This window comes from Lynx rufus, unplaced genomic scaffold, assembly GCF_022079265.1.
Source record: "Lynx rufus isolate CCGP_SWC_20201006 ecotype Redwood Valley unplaced genomic scaffold, mLynRuf1.p SCAF_1, whole genome shotgun sequence".
NCBI lineage: Eukaryota > Metazoa > Chordata > Mammalia > Carnivora > Felidae > Lynx > Lynx rufus.
This window is the reverse complement of record NW_025814823.1, coordinates 125872854-125895548: the sequence shown is the minus strand read 5'-3', so window position 1 is coordinate 125895548 and position 22695 is coordinate 125872854.

The following is a 22695-nucleotide window of genomic DNA, read 5'->3' as shown; positions in this document are numbered from 1 at the left end:
ATGAAACCATCTGCTATAAACAAACTAATGGAAGAAAATAAATCTTTAGAGTATAAATGCAGCTAAGAAATATGGAGGAAATTAGAAAATTAGAAAATCACCATTTAGCAATCATAATAATAATTAATTCAGGCCAGAACCTCCAGCAAGTGCTAAAATTCACAGTGAATTTTTGAGGAGTAACAGGATACTTACATAGTTTCAAATTACCTCCCCACAGATATTTATTAATTACAAAAGGGAAAGTCATAACTTTACAAGAGAGAAACTTGGCAGACAGCACTTTGAGTTATCAAAGTTAACATTGCTCATAATGGGACAAATCAACATCACCCAACTCTGGACAGGTGCACTGAGAACAAACCATCACTTCTGCAGTGTTCCTGCCAAAAGTGTATAAGCTCAAACTAATCAGGAGGAAATATCAGCAAATCCAAATTGACGGACAGTCTGCTAAATACTTGGCCTATACTTTTTAGAAAACTAAAAAACTGTTCCAGATTAAAAGGAGCTAAGAGAGGTGACAACTAAATGCAACACATAATCCTGGAGTTTCTTTTGCAAGAAAAAAAATTCTTGGGACAATTGGCAAAACCTAAATAAGGACTGCAGATTATGTAATGTATTCATGTTTAATGTCCTGATTTTCATAATTGTGGTTGTGTAAAAGAATGTTCTTCCTTTTTTAATAAAATGAGGCTAAACTCATTGGGGGCAAGGAAACATCATATATATAGCTTACTGGTGAATAGTTCAGGGGAAAAAAGCATATATGGACAGACTGATGATGAAGAGATGGTAGATAGATAGATAGATAGATAGATAGATAGATAGATAGATAGACAGATGGGTGGACTGATGGAAAGATAGATAAATAGGTAAATGTGGACATTTGGCAAATCTAGGTAAAGTTTGTAAGGATTCTTTGTACTATTCTCACAACTTTTCTGTAAATGTGAAAATATGTCACAATATTTTTTAAATTCAGCTTGTCTGGATGGCAAGAACAGATATGCAGAACACAACCTCTATTGCCTCTGCTACCTAGAGAAGCATGTCCAACCACTCAGCTGGCCTCCTACTTTCGCTCATACAGTAGACATAATACTGGTGCTCTTAATATTTAATATTGAATCAGCTCCTAACTGTGTTCCATGGGCAAGCCATTAATCATCTCTGCTTCAGAGTTCTGGTGTGAAGGAAGTTTGAAACAAGATGATCTCCCAGTCAATGATCAAATATCTTTTGGAAATGTACTAAGTGCTAGAACTGTGACAGTGATCAAAACACCTGCTCTCATGGAAATCATGGTCTAATGCAGAAAACAGACCTAAAACATTATTTAGGTCTATTATTTTCTGAAGGAGAAAATGTACATAAAACAGAGTTATGGTAATGTAAATCAAAGAGATCTGAGCCTTGGGAGATCAGGGAATTCCTCCCTAAAATAGTCACAATTAAGCAGAGACCTGAAATCAGGGTAGTGGCTAGCTTGTAGAAAGAACAGTTGGGGTAGTTAAATAACATTCCAGGAAAGGGAAAAAAACTGTATGTACAAGATCTGTGGGAGAAGATTGCTTGGCATCTCCAGGGAATCGAAAGAAATCCAGACATCTAAGGAATAGAGAGAGAAAAGTCTCAGGCTAGTGGTGCAAGATTGGATGGTGAGGTGGGTGGGAACATAGAGAATGACAACTGGCATCCTAGGAAGATTAAAATGTCTTCCTAATCTATTATTATATTTAAAAGATACTCATATACAGATGTCTGACTTTAAAAAGGAATCCAAATTTCCTAAGTCCATTATAATATGGCTCAGGACTTGAGTGTGTCTGGCTCATAGTAGTTCCTCTGAAATACTTGTTGAAAGTCAAATATATTCATTAACCTTATAGCTCTTCAGCCTAGCAACTACATCTGATAAAAGTTTGCTATATCATGGAGGGCCTGGAAGCCATCAAAAAATTATCATCCTGTCCATTAGGGGCTGGCACAAGCAAGTCTTGACACTGACAGAGAAGTTAACCAACAATGAGAGAAAGGGAAAAAGTCCTCAAAATAGAATGCTTGATGTCTGCAATATCATTTAAAGCCATAGCCAACCAAGCTCCAAAAGAAACACTGAATAATTGTCCCATAACTGGGAGACTGACAATATCAGCTAATATACCCTGTCTGTAAATTAGAAACTTAGATTATTAATTCATGGAAAGTTTTGTTATGATTTCCAAAACTTTTCTAGAACAATAAATGTTACTCCCATTGGGGTTTAGGTCACCCTGATTGTTAGAAGAGAACATGTGTTCACCATGAAGGGTCAACAAGAATTCATGCTCTTATCAAATGGAAACAAAGTGGGACTATAGCCTTAAATCAATCTAAGCTAAAACCACTGGGATTTATGGCCTTTTAGTAAAAGCCTGTGTCTAGATTTTTATCTTCTTCCAATAAAGCTGCTAACCTAATATGCTGCCATGTTCCATCAGTGCAAATCATATCACAAAGCCCACTCACAGTGTGTACATTATCACCAAAAGGTGGTGACTGTGTGTGTGGTCATGGAGGAGGTTTATTTGAGGATCACAGCAGGGACCTGACACTTCTGCAAACAGGGCTTGGTGATGTACTTCGTGTAGCAACTCACACGGCTGAGTGTTTGAAGAGGCCTAAGGAAAATGGTGTAGACTAGTCCTCTAGCTCAGCATCATCCCACAGTGAAAACTCATCCATAGGTAATGACAGCAAGAAATATATCTGTTTCTGGCACTCCTTCCAGAGCAAGAGATGACAGAAGACCGGGATCACTGTGGGTGAGACTACTATGTCATATAACCCCTGCGTGCCTTGAGATAGACTGCTTCTGGGGCCAGTTCATCCCCTAAAGGGAAAAGAGTCTAACCCAGCTCTTTGTGGCAGTTTTACCAAATACCATATCTGAATTAAAGTCCACGTTTCTTAGTTTGGAGTCAACAGCCCTCCACAATCTGGCTTCAACTTCCCTTTTCAGTGCTTATTCCTCAATATCTTTTAGCCAAACTAAACAGGCTTTCTGAGTTCTATTTCTCTGGCATGCAATTAATTCCCTTCTTCCTCTGGACATGACCCAACTGAGTCCCAGCATCCTACAGAAAGGCATCTCTTCTACAAAGCCTCTCCTCGTGCCCATCTCTCCACCTTCTCAGAGTCTGCAATCCTCATCTCTCTTCATTCTACTCCTAACTTTTATTCTTTTATGTCCAGATACTGGGCTAGCATTACTTCACTTAACCGTCTACAAAATCATCTCTATTTTGTGAAAGATCAAATGAAGCGAAGAGAAAAGGTTTGCCCAGGCTAAACTCCTCACGTTGGTAACATGTGACATAGCAAATAATTATAGTTTGGAAAGTACATGACATTCAAATGCAGTATTTTCAATAAGTGAAAAATTGATAACACAATCCACCTAGGACTGTTCTGAGTATTTTAACCTACTCCAGATGTTAGCAGCATGATAAATATGCTCCAGCAGAATACATCTAGAACATCCATTTATTACCCAAGTATAACATCATTTGTACACTTATAGGATTTCCCATTTTATAAGCAAAGCAAGAAGGTTGTAAAAGAAGAAGATATAAAGTGGATGCCTAGGTGGTTTTAATATTTAGAAAAACAAGTGACACACTCATGATAAATCTGAATTTTGTGAAACCAAGGTCAAAATTTCTGAATTTTTTTCCATCCTGGTTTTTGACCTAGCAGGAAGGCAGTCTTTCCAGAACATGGACAAAGGCCATCTCTCTGATTTCAATATCCCCAAGCCATTCTCTGCAAACACAAATAGCTAATTACTGAGCTGAAGAAAAATCAGCTGGAGAAAAGTGGCAACAGTGATGATGTACTATGGAAGAAAGTGCAAAGTCAGTTCTGCAGACTTTCTCTGATAGGGAGAGCTCAACTCTAATTAGCCCAGGAAAGAATAGAGACTGATAGGGTATAGCCCTACTCTGGCCTAGAAAACCAAGGGAATTCCAAAAATATACTAGAAAATGCACTGTGAAATCCTCATCTCCTACTACTGTTCCCTACCAGGACTGAGGTACCCCTCCCCCAGCCAGCCTGGCATCTAAGATTGGGCTTCCCTGAAAACAGGGGAACCATGATTCGAATTCAGAAAAACCGGCCCATGGAGGGGGCTAGGCTGCGAGCAGTCACTTAAAACAATGGAGGTAAATGTTGAAGACAAAGGAAGAGGAAAGACAAAATCTTAGTTTTGAATTGTTAAGTTGAAAGGATTCTTACATCATCTGGAGGCAATTTGAGGCTTCATGACTATCCAGCTGCATCAGATGTGGGATGCAGTTTACCCTTTTCTCAAACCACAGCAGTAATAAATAGCATAGGTAATTCTTTCTATCTCATCCTACTTAAGTCACACAAATACAGCTATTTCCAGCTGGGGAAGGGGAAGCTTCCTTTAAGCTGAGGAGTCAGACACACTGGAATTTTCTGGTGTGTTTTGAACACCAGATTTTTTTTTTTTTCATAAGAGTTACACATACAAAAGTTTTGTGAAGCTTTTCCTTCATGTTGTTACTCCAGGTAGGGTGCTGTCTGGCAGAGGGTGGGGCTGCTGATATTTGGTGTCCAGCCTGCCACTCTGTCAAGATGACCTCATTCCACATCTCAGGACTCACAGATTTACCTCACTTAAAAAACTCCACGAATGATGTTGTGGGGAAAAATCAGTGATATCCAGGTATACTCGTGAAGTTGTAGCTGTCTCCTGACACTTATTACATACCTATGGCACCAGTCTAGCTGGGGCCCTGTGTGTTAGAATCAGTACTATTTATCCATTCTAAAAGCGCCAGGAAATATTCCATCCTCTCTAATTTTTATGAGATCTCCACAGCCCACCCAGCAACAGCTCTCCTTGATAAAATTGATCTGATGGGTACCATCCAGCATTTCTGAGCAATCTCTCAAGAGCCCCTGACTATGCCCCCAAATGAGGGTACACACCTGACAGTTATGACTAACCCCAGTTATGCCTTTTAAGTATATAGCCTATGGTTTGGGTGAAGCATGCCCCTTCAAAGGAGAACCTTCAGGAATTATTAACCAAGCCCATTAACTCCACCTATATCCTGCAAAATAAAGGCTCTGGAGAATAAAGCAAAAGTAAGCTAAAATTATAACATGTTGGACTCTCCTACAAAACTTTCTTCTGTTGAGCTGCTATGCATATAAAAATTGCCTAGATGTTTTACTATGCGTCTTGGAGATACAGAAAGCCAAGTAGGGTATGCTTGACTAAATTTTTTTCAGATCACATGCCATGACTTTGTTAGAACGCCAGTGTCAACTACAGTGCCTGACACATATTTTTAAAAATAATAAATGTTAGTGAGAGTCTGAGTCCATTCACAAGAAAAAGAGAAAGTGTGAAATACTATGTTTTAGAAATGCCATCAGTTAAAAATACAATCAGTTTTAGAATACAAGGGTTGTTTTGATTGTTATTGTATATAGGACCAGTTTTAGGAAGATCTGAAACAGGCCTAAATAAGGAGGAACAATGGGTTATTAACCCAACATGTCCAGTCAGAGAGCTTAATTACAAAGAAGCACAGGAATTACGAGTGACTTGCTAAATATGTAAGCACTAATGGTAAAAATGAAAGACTTGTGAAGTTAGCAAATAACCAGTAAATTTATACTTGTGAGCAGAACAGCCAAGGTATCAACTGAATGTTATACAATGTCCAAGGTGTAATACAAATTTAAGACATTCAGACATTTGAAGACCATAACAAGAAGGGGGCCCGCAGAAAGAGCACATCCAGTTAAAACCCAGTCTCATAATTAACTATAATTGTACAAGAAGGATTGATGGGGCGTATTTGAGTGTAAATGTTATTATATCAAAGGAATTTTTTAACTTAGTGAACCAAACCTGTTGGCCTATTGTCGTGAGCCTTATTCCCTTAGATTCAGTATTACCAAAGTCAGTTCTTGCTTTTCTCCTTCAGATTTGATTTGACTTTGAAAAAGGTTTTAATTGTGCCAATTAGTATTTTTAGAGATAAATGTTTAAATCCTAGGAGACATGATTCACATTTGGAGATAGTTCTCTACCCTAGTAAGTGTACTCCAAAATTCCCCAACCAGATATTGGAGATATAGTTTCTAAATTCACTTAATTAAAAAAAGCTAAAAACTATACACTGAGGAACAATCTTCACAAATTTTTCATCAATGTATTTTTAAAAGTAATCTCAAAACTAGTAAAAACAAAAGGTAACCCATAAAAATCTGCACAAATACAAGCCAAACCACAGTCATAAATAAGAGTGCCATCAGATAACTTAAGTATGTGTAGAGCTAAATGACAAGACCCACTGATAAGAGATGCAAATTTGCTTTTATTTCAGTTCCCAAGAAATTCTCTGACAGGATGAAATGAGAGTTTTTATTTCTGACCCCAGGAAGAATAAGAACCATAAGAAATTATGTCAGGAGTAGAGCAAAAGATTCTTTAAAAGCCTGCTAGTAATCTATATGTTTATTCTTTTCCTCACTTCAAAGAAAACCACATCTCATTTTGTACGGCTGCTAGAAACACTTTTTTTAAAGAAACACTTTTAAAAAAAGAAAAGAAAAGAAAACCAGCCAGCAGAATACAAGTGGCTACTAGCTCATTGCAATTCTATGCAAATGATATTTGATACATACTCAAAGCCAACACAGAGACATTTATCAGCAAAAATATATCTCTCACTTCAATCCAAATTCCATTTATCCTCTAAATCTCCTAGGAGTTCTGTGGAAACGATTCTCATTAACAAATTTGACAGAGGAAGGGAGATTCCATATGGCGAATGAGCTGAAGTGGTATTTCAAGGTTACTGAGTAAATCACTAGTGAAAATACATTTAGGATGTAGGATACTTGATTCTTAAGTCTAATTCTTTGGCTATCAAAATTTGAAAGAACCAGAACCCAAAATGAATTCAAATTGTAATAATTAAAGAGTTGAAAGCCAGGTAGAGAGACGAGACTGATTTCCAAACCTAGCTTTTAGCAATTCTGAAACTGTAATTTGTTTAAAGCTGAGTATAAAGTCATTATTAATTTAGAGAAGAAAGTATTTTAAAAGAAGCACTGTCCTCCCACTCTGCACAATAAAAATCTGCACAGCTAAGAGGTGTTGTGCTTTTAGCTATGTAGTTGGATATGGGTGTATTTTAATCACTGTAATAAATAGATCATGGTCGTGCAGTTAGAAAAACTGAGCAGAATCAGAAAGTTTAATACGTATTCTGTTTTTCTCCCAACATCTGCCACTATGTATCCCCCAAATACCAACAGAAATGATATGTAAGTTCACATTTAAAGTCTGATGATAGTCCTTGAAGTCAAGGACAAATTTCAAAATCTATCAATTACTAAAAGGTAAAGAGATACTCCACATTATGGATTGGGCTCTGCTGATCAGCTACTTACCTGGTGGCAAAGGAGACCCTTCCTTTTGTTAGACAACAATTAGGATGCTTTGTTTGTAATCATGAAAACAGACTATTCCTTTCCTTGTGTCATTAACATAAAGTCTCATTCAACCCATTAACATTAATACTATTAAATAGGAAATCCGTGAGGAAATTAAATAGATGAATTTAGAATAAGACTGAAAGGACACCTGATAAAAACCATCCTTCAAACGATATTCATTGGAAATAAAAATGAATAATGAAATGAATAGTGAAAGTGAAAAATAAAAATGAGAATTTGTGAAATCAACATATTCCTAGTCCAGCCATACTAGAATCTGGGAATATGTATTTCTGAAAGTCTCTTAGGCATGGGTGTCACTAGAATTCATTGTCACGTAGGCTAAGTTGAGATCAGATACTTAGAACAATGAGGTTAAATAAAACACACAAAATAAGAATCGTATTTAATCAAACTTTTCCAACTATTAATCAGTCACCAAAGTCACTCTCTTGCAGCCCAAATCTCCCATGTTCATCATTTCTTCTCCTGCTACCATGTTTATTTGTTTTATAACTTTTTCTGACCTACAGCAAACTCCTTGTTTCTCACTTTCATTCTACTATCCTACAGATTACCTGTTGCTAGATCATTCTTTCTCCAAACTACTTCCTTCATGCCATTTTCCTACTCAAAAGGGTCATTGTGTGTCTATTCTCCATAGCAATTTTATCCATCAATAATTCCATGTGAAGAAAGGAAATCTAAAGGAAATTTATATTTATATTTTTCTTTTCATTAAAGCTGAGAGTTTGTTTTTTATTGGTCTGCATCTCCAACATGCTTTTCTGAGTCTTGCAAGGTAAACCCTGTGGTCAACTGAGCTTAACTCTACCTTCTCTTTCCCCTTCCTTGCCCAATACTTCATTATTCCAGACACACCATTTTCTTTTTACTCTCAACCTTCAAATGCAGAAATATCCCTACACTTACAATGGGGAGGAATTTTCTACATCTTGCTTTCTCTAAGCACCATGTAGTTTCTATTTCTTTTTCATTCCTGCCATACAGGGTCTAAAATCTTCCATCACATTTCTCTTTCTCTGATTCTCATTAACTCAATGAACTCTGATTTTCATCATCCAGTTACTGCAACTGCTGTTCTTTTTGAAGGTGTTCCAACTTTTAAGGAGGAATATGGAAAGTAGGGTGTAAGCACCTAGGACGTGAACAACAATAGCTGAAGCATGTAAAAAAATTAAAATTTCTATTCATATACTCTATTCTATAAGAATACAAAAATAAACTTTGATATTATTTTTATGTAAAGATAATACGATGGATGTATGTACAAGCACACCTATAGAAAGTGTGACAGAGTTAACATGCTACTCACATGCATTTGATCCACTTCTACTATATTAGACATATCACAATTCATGTGCCTGTTGAGGTAGATTAATAAATTATATCATCTGTTTTTAATATACACTAAGTGCCTTAAAAAGATTCCTGATAAGAAACCACAGGTTGAGAAAAAAAACAATGTTGATAAAAGAAGAACACAGTAAAATGGCAAAGATGATATATCTGTATCTTTAGGTCCACCTCTTCATCTACCACATCACAAAATAAAAACAACAATCTAATAAGATCCAACAGTGTACCTGGGTGGCTCAGTTGGTTAAGCGTCTGACTTCGGTTCAGGTCATGATCTCACAGTTTGTGAGTTTGAGCCCTGTGTTGGGCTCTGTGCTGACAGCTCAGAGTCTGGAGCCTGCTTCGGACTCTCTGTCTCCCTCTCTCTCTGCCCCTCCCCTACTCTCTCTCTCTCTCTCTCTCTCAAGAATAAACATTAAAAAATTAATAAGATCCAATAGAGTCAGATTAAAATATACAGAAGAATATTAAAAATATAGATTCATTTCTATTATTGTTAGTTATGAGAGCTTTCAAATGTAAAGTTGATTTGATTTTATTTTGTCAAAAGACAAATGTTTTGAATTTGTTTATCTTTCTTTGTGATGACAATTTGCTATCAATTACATGCTAGAGACATCAAAAAATTAAAAATTAAATTAACTTTAAGATAAAAGTGACATTCAAATAATGAGTAAGGAATTAGATGCTTTCAAAGAAACATGCTACAGAGAAAGCATATTGAGATTAAATATTTGAAAATTATTATATAATACGTAATCATTATATGATATTGGTCAAAAATATTACAAGTATATTAGTTATACATGCTTTTATATCTGTACCTAAAACGATTAAAATATTGTTTTAATATTTTTTAAATATTCCAAATAAATGTGTTGACTTTGTTTGTTTTATATAAAGATGGAATACCATTCAGAGTTCAAAAACAGTTTGTTGTCAACTTGTTCACATTGGGGACAAAGAAAATTTTCAAACTGAATTCAAATGAAGAACTTTGTAACTGACAGCATTGAAAAGTAAGGATTGTGATTTAATTAAGTGTAGCCCTTAGAGATTCTGTTTGGTTCTTCCTATCTTTCTGATATATCTTTTTTATCTAAACATCATTAAAACCAACTATCAAATTAAAGAAATACAGGGCTAGACCTTGGAATTATTATATCACTATGTAATTTGTAAATTTCAACCAAAATTTAAAAGTAACTATGTTAATGCCACTTATAATCAAGAGTTTCAGCATAAGAGAAAGTATACAACCAAAGATGTAAATAAAAACCCTTGAGGTGCCAGGGTGGCTCAGTCGGTTAGGCATCCAACTTTGGCTCAGGTCATGATCTTAAAGTCTGTTAATTGGAGCCCCACATCAGAATCTGTGCTGACAGCTCAGACCCTGGAGCCTGCCTCAGATTCTGTATCTCTCTCTCTCTCTCTCTCTCTCTCTGCCCCTCCTCCACTTTCCCTCTGTCTCTCAAAAATAAGATAAAACATTTAAAAAATAATAAAAAATAAAAACCCTCAACTATTATATTTGAATTGGAAATAATGGTAATTACTCACAATTTACTTTTTTTCTTTAACACACACACACACACACACACACACACACACACATACACATCTCTCTTTCTCAACCTCTTTAATGCTCAATATACATTCTCTTGACTTTATCATTTCTCAGTGACTTAATCCCAATCATTGTGTCCAGTCCTGTCCATTATATTCTGAAATCCAAATTCCAATCTTATACCTTCAATAGTACATCCTTCCAATGTGGACCTCTCAATAATTCAAACCCCATGTGTGCAAGAATGTGTCCTGACACAAGAACCCAAAACTTAAAGTTAACCATCCCCCTACTTGTTTCTCCATCTTCCCAATCAGATCCTATGGATATTTTTCATTTAAAATGTCTTTATACCTTTCTCATCTTCCCTCCTCATTCTCACTGCCATAAACTACATTCAGGATTTAATTGCCTCTCATGTCACATTACTGAAAAAGCTGAAAATAAGCCTCCTAAATAGCCCATCCTGATGTCGTTCTCTCTACTTTCCATTCTATGTGCATAGCACAACAGTACTAATATTTGTGAACATCCCTTTTATCAGGTCACATCCCTGGCCAAAATTTTTAAGGTCTCCTATTTCCCACCCTATCACATCTAGTCTTCTGCCTGGTTTTCAAATCTCTCTGTTTTAATCCAACTTTCTGCCAGCTCAAATATGACCTTACCTTTCCACCTGGGACATTTTCCCTTACAATTATTCCCGTCTCTGTGCCTGGTCCCTTTGATTTTCTTTACCTGCAATACCATTCCTTTTCCTTACCATCTATTGTTCAACCTTTGCCCATTCCTGAAGGTCCAAGTTTACTTCCTCAGTCAGAGAAAGACAGATATCATTTGTTTTCACTCATATGTGGAATTTGAGAAACTTAACAGAAGACCATGGGAAAAGGGAAGGAAAAAGAAGTGACAAACAGAGTGGGAAGCAAATCATAAGGGACTCTTAAATACAGAGGACAAATTGAGGGTTGATGGGGAGTGGGTTGGAGGGGGCAGAGGAAATGAGTGATGGGCATTGAGGCGGGCACTTGTTGGGATGAGCACTGGGTGTTATATGTAAGTGATAAATTATGGGAATCTACTCCTGAAGTCACGACTACACTGTATATACTGTATGTTAACTAACTTGACAATAAATTATAAAAAAATTAAAAAAAAAAGCCATCTGTGAATTATACCTCCTCCTAGTTATCTACCCCTCCCTAAAATCCTAAAGCATTATCCTTTGGGCAACCAATTTCTGGCTTTGATATATCAGAACTATAATTTCTGTAATTCTTTAATTTTATCATATTTTTTACTGTCAATCTCAAATTGCAATATTACATCAATACCCATATTGAGAAGCATATGAGAGATACCAGAAAAAAAAAAGTATTGAAAGGGGAAGTTACAGAGCATCAGGGATTGAGTTTTCTTAAGCTTTTTTAGTAAGTAGCTTTTTAACAGCAAGCAAAAGAAATCTAACTCAAACTGGCTTTTGGAAAAATACTGGTTTGTGTCACTAGGAAATCCAAAGGGTCATCTAGAAGTGGAGGCTCTAATAATGCCATCAAAACCTTCTCCCAGTCTTGTGATTCCATTAATCTCTGAGTCTGGGGTTCATTTCCAGACAGATTTCCCCCACATCCCAAGAAAGATTTGATAGCACAAATCTGGCTCTGGGCTCATGAAAGACCATATGGAAGAAGATCTCTTCCATTGTCTGTACATGAGGAAGAGTTTTAACAGCTGTGCTTGCATACATGCCTACTCCTGAACCAACCACTGGACCAGTGTGCTGAATTCTGTGATTGTCCAGCATGGATCATGTGTCCACAGAGCTGATATTTAGAGATCAGCAATGAAAGGGAAGAAAGTTTTGTTGTCTTTTGTCATATAGGCAGACATCAAGTGCATCTGTTCATTGAATTGGTCACTTTCAAACTCATAAAATAACTGCCCTTATAATTTATGAAACAACTTCTGTGTAGGATATTACCTTTATGCTAATTTTCATATAATATAAAAAAAAAGAAGATGGGAATAGAATCCAGGTATGACACATTTGCTGGCTTTTACCACTGGATTATTGTGATTTTGAGGGTAAGTGGGAAGTGAAAGCACTATCCTATCACTATTTAAGTAGCCTCTTCATCTGGAGTATTTGCTTTCCATAATGAAGTGTCATTCACAGGAATGTAAAGGGTAACATTTGCCTTTCTATGCATGTGCCTTATATACTTATTTGCCTTGGCTCCATGAAAAGCCAATTCTGATATTTTTCTTCAATTTTCATTCTCCCTTTAGCTTACTCAGTGCCTTTTACTTAGGAAACTGACAAAGAAACCACTAAGAACTTATTAAATATGAATATTAAAGCACTGCAAAAGGAACAGAATGTTAAAACAATGATTTGATATAATAGAAAGTATGAATTCCAAAGTCGTAATTTCAGCTTATATTCTCTATTATGTGGGATAGACCTCAATTTCTTCAGGTGAAAAGTGAACATAACATTAGCCAAATGTTTTAGTTAAAAAAAAAACAGAAGGGTGCCTGGATAGCTCAGTCAGTTAAGCATCCGACTTCAGCTCAGGTCATGATCTCAAGGTTTGTGGGTTCAAGCCCCATGTAGGGGTCTATGCTGACAGCTCAAAGCCTGGAGCCTGTTTTGGATTCTGTGTTTCCCTCTTTCTCCCTGGCCCTCCCCCACTCATGCTCTTGTCTCTCTCTGTCTCCAAAAACAAATAAATGTTAAAAAATAAATTAAAAAAGATGAATACATGTAATTTGGTTTTTTTAATTATTTAAATTTTAGTTAGTTAACATACAGTGCAATATTGATTTCAGGGGTAGGATTCAGTGATACGTCACTTACATACAACACCCAGTGCTCATCACGAGTGCCCTCATTAATAACCATCACCCATCCAGCGCACTCCACACCTTCCTCCCTCCTTCAACCTTCAGCTTATTCTCTATCATTAAAAGTCTCTTGTAGTTTGTTTCCCTCTCTTCTTTTCCCCCTCTTCCCATAGGTTCATCTGTTTTGCTTCTTAAATTCCATGTATGAGTGAAATCATATGGTATTTGTCTTTTTCTGATTGACTTATTTCACTTAGCATAATAATTCGAACCCTACAATCCAGTAACTGCACTATTAGGTATTTACTCAAAGGATACAAAAATAGAGAATCGAAGGGGTACATGCACCCCAATGTTTATAGCAGCATTATCAGTAATAGCCAAACTATGGAGAGAGTCCAAATGTCCACCACCTGATGAATGGATTAAGAAGATAAAGATATACATATATATTCATATTCTACCAAAGTAGAATATTACTCAGCCATCTAAAAGAACACATGTAGAGACCTGGGGAAGATGGTGGCATAGGAGGATGCTGGGCTCATCACGTGTCCTGCTGATCACTTAGATTCTACCTACACCTGCCTAAATAACCCAGAAAACCGCCAAAAGACTAGCATAATGGAGTCTCTGGAGCCAAGCGCAGACAACTGGCAGGAGGGAGCCAGGGCAGAGGGACGGCCCGCCGCAAAGCAGAGCCCCCGAGTATGGCTTGCAAAAGCGGAGGGGCCAGACGGAGTGTGTTCCAACAGCAAGTGGGACTTGACATCTGAAAGGTTATAAGGTAACAGCTCTGCTCAGAGAACAGGAGGGCTGGAGGACAACGGGAGGGAGAGTTGTTGAGCCTCGGAGGACAGAGCTCAGCTTGGCGGGAAACAAAGGCGCTTGCCAGCACCATCTCCCTCGCCCATCCCCCAGCCAAAATCCCAAAGGGAACCAGTTCCTGCCAGGGAACTTGCTTGCACTGCGCAAACACCCAACACTGTGCTTCTGCGGATCCATCCGTCCGGCGGGTCTGACTCCCTCCCGTGCCGCAGAGCCCCTCCCGAAGCAGATCTCCGAAGGAAAAGCGAGCTGAGCCGGCCCCTCCTGCCCCTGTGCACCTTGCTGATGCACCCCAGCTAATAAGCCAGATACCCAGCACCACAAGCCTGGCAGTGTGCAAGTAGCCCAGATGGGCCATGCCACCACACAGTGAATCCCACCCCTAGGAGAGAGGAAGAGAAGGCACACACCAGTCTGACTGTGGCCCCAGCAGTGGGCTGGGGGCAGACATCAGGTCTGACTGCGGCCCCACCCACCAATGCAAGTTATTCAAGACAGCACAGGGGAAGAGCCCCTCAGTTCCACACTACTCCAGAGACTATCCAAAATGATGAAACGAAAGAATTCCCCTCAAAAAAACGTCCAGGAAATAACAACAGCTAATGAACTGATCAAAAAGGATTTAAACAATAAAACAGAAAGTGAATTTAGAATAATAGTCATAAAATTAATCACTGGGCTTGAAACCAGTATAAAGGACAGCAGAGAATCTATTGCTACAGAGATCAAGGGACTAAGGAACAGCCAGGAGGAGCTAAAAATGCAATTAATGAGCCGCAATATAAAATAGAGACAACCACGGCTCGGATTGAAGAGGCAGAAGAGAGAATAGGTGAACTAGAAGATAAAATTATGGAAAAAGAAGAAGCTGAAAAAAAGAGAGATAAAAAAATCCAGGAGTATGAGGGGAAAATTAGAGAACTAAGTGATGAACTAAAGAGAAATAATCTACGCATGATTGGTATTCCAGAGGAGGAAGAGAGAGGGAAAGTGCTGAAGGTGTACTTGAAGAAATCATAGCAGAGAACTTCCCTGATCTGGGGAAGGAAAAAGGCATTGAAATCCAAGAGGCACAGAGAACTCCCTTCAGACGTAACTTGAATCGATCTTCTGCACGACATATCATAGTGAAACTGGCAAAATACAAGGATAAAGAGAAAATTCTGAAAGCAGCTAAAGATAAACGTGCTGTAACATATAAAGGGAAACCTATAAGACTCGTGACCAATCTCTCTACTGAAACTTGGCAGGCCAGAAAGAAATGGCAGGAGATCTTCAATGTGATGAACAGAAAACATATGCAGCCGAGAATCCTTTATCCATAAAGTCTGTCATTTAGAATAGAAGGAGAGATAAAGGTCTTCCCAAGCAAACAAAAACTGAAGGAATTCGTCACCACTAAACCAGCCCTACAAGAGATCCTAAGAGGGATCCTGTGAGACAAAGTACCAGAGACATCACTACAAGCATGAAACCTACAGACATCACAATGACTCTAAACCCACATCTTTCTGTAATAACACTGAATGTAAATGGATTAAATGCACAAACCAAAAGACATACGGTATCAAAATGGATTAAAAAAAAAGATCCATCTATTTGCTGTCTAAAAGAGACTCATTTTAGACCTGAGGACACCTTCAGATTAAGAGTGAGGGGATAGAGAATTATTTATCATGCCACTGGAAGTCAAAAGAAAGCTGGAGTAGCCATACTTATATCAGACAAACTAGACTTTAAATTAAAGGCTGTAACAAGAGATGAAGAAGGGCATTATATAATAATCATAGGGTCTATCCATCAGGAAGTGGTAACAGTTATAAATGTCTATGTGCTGAATACAGGAGCCCCCAAATATATAAAACAATTACTCATAAACATAAGCAACCTTATTGATAAGAATGTGGTAATTGCAGGGGACTTTAACACTCCACTTACAGAAATGGATAGATCATCGAGACACACGGTCAATAAAGAAACAAGGGCCCTGAATGATACATTGGATCAGATGGACTTGACAGATATATTTAGAACTCTGCATCCCAAAGCAACAGAATATACTTTCTTCTCGAGTGCACATGGAACATTCTCCAAGATAGATCACATACTGGGTCACAAAAGAGCCCTTCATAAGTATACAAGAATTGAAATCATACCATGCATACTTTCAGACCACAATGCTATGAAGCTTGAAATCAACCACAGGAAAAAGTCTGGAAAACCTCCAAAAGCATGGAGGTTAAAGAACACCCTACTAAAGAATGAGTGGGCCAACCAGGCAATTAGAGAAGAAATTAAAAAATATATGGAAACAAACGAAAATGAAAATACAACAATCCAAACGCTTTGGGATGCAGCGAAGGCAGTCCTGAGAGGAAAATACATTGCAATCCAGGCCTATCTCAAGAAACAATATCCCAAATAAAAATCTAACAGCACACCTAAAGGAAATAGAAGCAGAACAGCAAAGACAGCCTAAATACAGCAGAAGAAGAGAAATAATAAAGATCAGAGCAGAAATAAACAATATAGAATCTACAAAATCTGTAGAGCAGATCAACGAAACCAAGAGTTGGTTTTTTGAAAAAATAAACAAAATTGATAAACCTCTAGCCAGGCTTCTCAAAAAGAAAAGAGAGAGGACCCAAATAGATAAAATAATGAATGAAAATGGAATTATTACAACCAATCCCTCAGAGATATAAGCAATTATCAGGGAATACTATGAAAAATCATATGCCAACAAACTGGACAACCTGGATAAAATGGACAAATTCCTAAACACCCACACACTTCCAAACTCAATCAGGAGGAAATAGAAATCTTGAACAGACCCATAGCCAGCGAGGAAATTGAATCAGTCATCAAAAATCTCCTAACAAATAAGAGTCCAGGACCAGATGGCTTCCCAGGGGAGTTATACCAGACGTTTAAAGCAGAGATAACACCTATCCTTCTCAAGCTATTCCAAAAAATAGAAAAGGAAGGAAAACTTCCAGACTCATTCATAGAATGAGCCAGTATGACTTTGATTCCTAAACCAGACAGAGACCCAGTAAAAAAAGAGAACTACAGGCCAATATCCCTGATGAATATGGATGCAAAAATTCTCAATAAGATACTAGCAAATCACATTCAACAGCATATAAAAAGAATTATTCACCATGATCAAGTGGGATTCATACCTGGGATGCAGGGCTGGTTCAACATTTGCAAATCAATCAACGTGATACATCACATTAACAAAAGAAAAGATAAGAACCATATGATCCTGTCAATCGATGCAGAAAAGGCCTTTGACAAAATTCAGCACCCTTTTTTAATAAAAACCCTCGAGAAAGTCGGGATAGAAGGAACATACTTAAAGATCATAAAAGCCATTTATGAAAAGCCCACAGCTAACATCATCCTCAATGGGGAAAAACTGAGAGCTTTTTCCCTGAGATCAGGAACACGACAGGGATGCCCACTCTCACCACTGTTGTTTAACATAGTGTTGGAAGTGCTAGCATCAGCAATCAGACAACAAAAGGAAATCAAAGGCATCAAAATTGGCAAAGAGGAAGTTAAGCTTTCACTTTTTGCAGATGACATGATATTATACATGGAAAATCCGATAGACTCCACCAAAAGTCTGCTAGAACTGATCCATGAATTTAGCAAAGTTGCAGGATACAAAATCAATGTACAGAAATCAGTTGCATTCTTATACACTAATAATGAAGCAACAGAAAGACAAATAAAGAAACTGATCCCATTCACAATTGCACCAAGAAGCATAAAATACCTAGGGATAAATCTAACCAAAGATGTAAAAGATCTGTATGCTGAAAACTATAGAAAGCTTATGAAGGAAATTGAAGAAGATATAAAGAAATGGAAAAACATTCCATGCTCATGGATTGGAAGAATAAATATTGTCAAAATGTCAATACTACCCAAAGCTATCTACACATTCAATGCAATCCCAATCAAAATTGCACCAGCATTCTTCTCAAAACTAGAACAAGCAATCCTAAAATTCATATGGAACCACAAAAGGCCCCAAATAGCAAAGTCATTTTGAAGAAGAAGACCAAAGCAGGAGGCATCACAATCCCAGACTTTAGCCTCTACTACAAAGCTGTCATCATCAAGACAGCATGGTATTGGCACAAAAACAGACACATAGACCAATGGAATAGAATAGAAACCCCAGAACTAGACGCACAAGAGTATGTCCAACTAATCTTTGACAAAGCAGGAAAGAACATCCAATGGAAAAAAGACAGTCTCTTTAGCAAATGGTACTGGGACAACTGGACAGCAACATGCAGAAGATTGAAACTAGACCACTTTCTCACACCATTCACAAAAATAAACTCAAAATGGATAAAGGACCTGAATGTGAGACAGGAAACCATCAAAACCCTAGAAGAGAAAGCAGGAAAAGACCTCTGTGACCTCAGCCGTAGCAATGTCTTACTTGACACATCCCCAAAGGCAAGGGAATTAAAAGCAAAAATGAACTACTGGGACCTTATGAAGATAAAAAGCTTTTGCACAGCAAAGGAAACAACCAACAAAACTAAAAGGCAACCAACGGAATGGGAAAAGATATTTGCAAATGACATACCGGACAAAGGGCTAGTATCCAAAATCTATAAAAAGCTCACCAAACTCCACACCCAAAAAACAAATAACCCAGTGAAGAAATGGGCAGAAAACATGAATAGAGACTTCTAAAGAAGACATCCGGATGGCCAAAGCGCACATGAAAAGATGCTCAAGGTCGCTCCTCATCAGGGAAATACAAATCAAAGCCACACTCAGATATCACCTCACGCCAGTCAGAGTGACCAAAATGAACAAATCGGGAGACTATAGATGCTGGCGAGGATGTGGAGAAACGGGAACCCTCTTGCACTGCTGGTGGGAATGCAAATTGGTGCAGCCACTCTGGAAAACAGTGTGGAGGTTCCTCAAAAAGTTAAAAATAGACCTACTCTATAACCCAGCAATAGCACTGCTAGGAATTTGCCCAAGGGATACAGGAGTACTGATGCATAGGGGCACTTGTACCCCAATGATTATAGCAGTACTCTCAACAATAGCCAAATTATGGAAAGAGCCTAAATGTCCATCAACTGATGAATGGATAAAGAAATTGTGGTTTATATACACAATGGAATACTACGTGGCAATGAGAAAGAATGAAATATGGCCCTTTGTAGCAACATGGATGGAACTGGAGAGTGTGATGCTAAGTGACATAAGCCATACAGAGAAAGACAGATACCATACGTTTTCACTCTTACGTGGATCCTGAGAAACTTAACAGAAACCCATGCGGGAGGGGAAGGAAAAAAAAAAAAAAAAGAGGTTAGAGTGGGAGAGAGCCAAAGCATAAGAGACTCTTAAAAACTGAGAACAAACTGAGGGTTGATGGGGGGTGGGAAGGAGGGGAGGGTGGGTGATGGGTATTGAGGAGGGCACCTTTTGGGATGAGCACTGGGTGTTGTATGGAAACCAATTTGACAATAAATTTCATATATTTAAAAAAAAAGAAAACAAAACAAAAAAACAAAAAAAATAAAAGAATACATGTAATTTAAAACATAACACACACTAGAAATGCTTAAACATAGTAAGAATCCTGAAAAAATTTCATGTTTTATGTAACTTCTCATAAGTTAATAGAATAATTTGGGTTTAATTTAGCATACAAATGAAGACTGCCTTAGAATTGAGCCTCTGGTTGTGGCTAATAAGTAGAATAAATAAAAATATGTCTTCTCAAAGGTACGTTTATGAAACTCAAAAGGAATTTTCTCTAATAAAAACTGAAAAACAAAAGCCATAATGCCAAAATTTAAAGCCACAGTTTCTAGTACTGAGTTCCTTTCCTTTCAGGGTTTCTCTTTCACAAAGTGATGTATTTCCTATGTACAGCTTAATCTTTAAAATATTTCCATATGAAAATATCAAGATCTGATTTGACTTCCTGTTAAAATGTATTATTCACAGCTGTCTTAATGGCTCCTTCCTCTGTTCTTATCACACCTCTAAGATACAATGAGTCTCATGTTTTTTTCATCTAAACTTAACTTTTCATCCATTGGATTAAGGAGTTGTTTAGGCCATGGAGTCTATGTGTTTTACTGAGATCTGAGCACTTGCTCCTGTTGACATGGCCCAATACAATGCAAGGAAGCCATGGCAGAGTAGAGAATGTGTACCTTTCAGTTTGAGGTTCAGGGGTCATCGGGGACCAAAATCACTTTCCCATGACCTTGTGACTTCAGAGAATTAAGCCTTATTTGCCATACAGAGGGGGTATCTGGCCTTATGATACTCAGTTTCCTTTCTATGTTTAGATTAAGTTATAAACTCAAATCTCAATTAGAAATGTTCCCCTTGGATCTTGGAAAGGTTGTGGTAAGTGGTATATATGGAAGGAAGATAAAAAACTTCACTCTTCTACTAAAGATGATGGTATGGGATCCTTCACAAATAAAATTGAATGAATTGCTTATGAAAATAATACAGTGAGAAATGTGTACCTTACTCTACAGAGTTCAGCATGATATTCTATCAGCAAACAGCATACAAACATTGTGTATAGTTTACCTTCAAGATTTTAAAGGATTAAGGGGCAAGAAAAAGTCATATTAACATAAATATCCCTGTTCTTCTACTTCAACCAGTAATCTATTATTTAAAAAAAGAAAAAGGAGAAGAAGAAGAAGAAGAAGAAGAAGAAGAAGAAGAAGAAGAAGCAGCAGCAGCAGCAGAAGAAGAAGTTGTTGTTGATTTTGGCTTCTGTATTCAATCCAAACACACTTACTCTATCTCATAGCTGGCAAGTTACTAGATGCCATTCTCCCCACCCCCCCAAAAAATCAATTCAAGTAAAATTTAACTAGATAGGAAGTTTTTAAGAGATAAATTTCAAAGTCTGACAAGTGAATAGCCTTGGACAATAGAAAACTGTTATTTAGATTTTAGCCATCTAGCACGTAAGCATTTAAGATTCATTTTCTCTCCTTTTTTATGGTGTGTCTAGCCAGCTATCAGATAGAACTGTTTTAAGGATGTTATCTTGCCTCTCCAGCACTGTGACTTCTTGTCTAATTCCTGCTTCTCTGCACACCAACAGACTGAGGCTTCGTCATTACCCTCGTTCTCCTCCAAACAAAGCCAATCCTTCTCTGCTAGGCATTTGGTTAACACATTATGAACACATAATAAGATGTGCACTCTGCACAGATGTATAAAGCTTAAAAATAGCATTATCATAACATCTTCTAGTTCAGCTATTTTAAGGCTGCTGTGCTTCCATATCACAAAGCCCTGCTATTTATACAGCCCCACATATGGAAGACTCAACCGTGAGATTGCAGCCCAATGTGTGCAGAAGACAAAATTACAGGCCCCAAACTTGAATCATCCTGGCTTGCTTATCTTCCTTGAACGCAAGCCAAGTTTATAATTTTTTAAGCCAGAAAGAACACAAAACAAATTTAATTTGATGAAAACGATATAAGGGAACAACATAAACAAGAAATGTGGCCAATCCCAACCCAGAAGGTGAACCTCGAGGGTGTGCCCAATCAGGCTGTGCTGCAGCTCACCTGTGTGTAGAGCCACGGTCTTCAGCTGTGCTTCATCATTCACAAATGCACCTAAGATCAGAGTCAATGTGCATGTTGCACTGGAGGCTGGAGAAAAGATGCCCCCTAAGGTTATTTTGAAGCATTCTGAAGGAATGTGATGAAGAAAATGCACTTATTTGACTTTCTGGACTATGAGAAGAATTCATTTCCCAAATAAATTTGGTAGAATACCCTCCTCCAAACAGTTTAAAGCCACTGGAATTGCCAGTAAAGTTTACTTTCAGTAGCCCAGCAGTGGCAGAAGTATCAATGCCTTCCCTTTCTACCTATCCAGAAAGTGCAGGTCAGAGAGAATCATCCCAATTTGCCAAGGCAGAGAACAGTCCAGGTTTAGATTTATTTAGCCAAAGGACTTCAAGGAGAGTGACTGCTCTTTAAGGTATGCCTGTGGCTGAGCACCAAGGGTAGGACTTGGGAAGCAATCTGGCTGGAAGTCCAGATCCTACCTAGTAGACATCCTGGCATCTATGTCCACACATGGCCTGTCACAGGACATAAGAGGGAAAGAAAGGCAGAATAATGATGGCTCAAAAATTTCCCCTTCATCTTGTCCTCAAAGACTTCTCAAAATCTTTGTGGGCTTGAAGCCTTACCACAGTGAACAAATCACAGGCAGGCCTCTCCATCCTGTGGGAAATTTACTCCATTGTTCATGACACAGCTACAAAGGATTCTAGCTCTAGGTTGTGCACTCAACCTAATCCTTATTCTCCAGACCACATGGCTTCACTGCCAAAAGCAAAGATAAAAACCTTCACCACCTATTACTTAAACAGGAGAAAACTTATTGCTTTTACCTGAAAGGGCACTTGTTATACATGAGTAGGCGTCAGCCATGAAAGACCCCACAATGTGGGGCCTTCCATCTTCCACCTTCTCCTC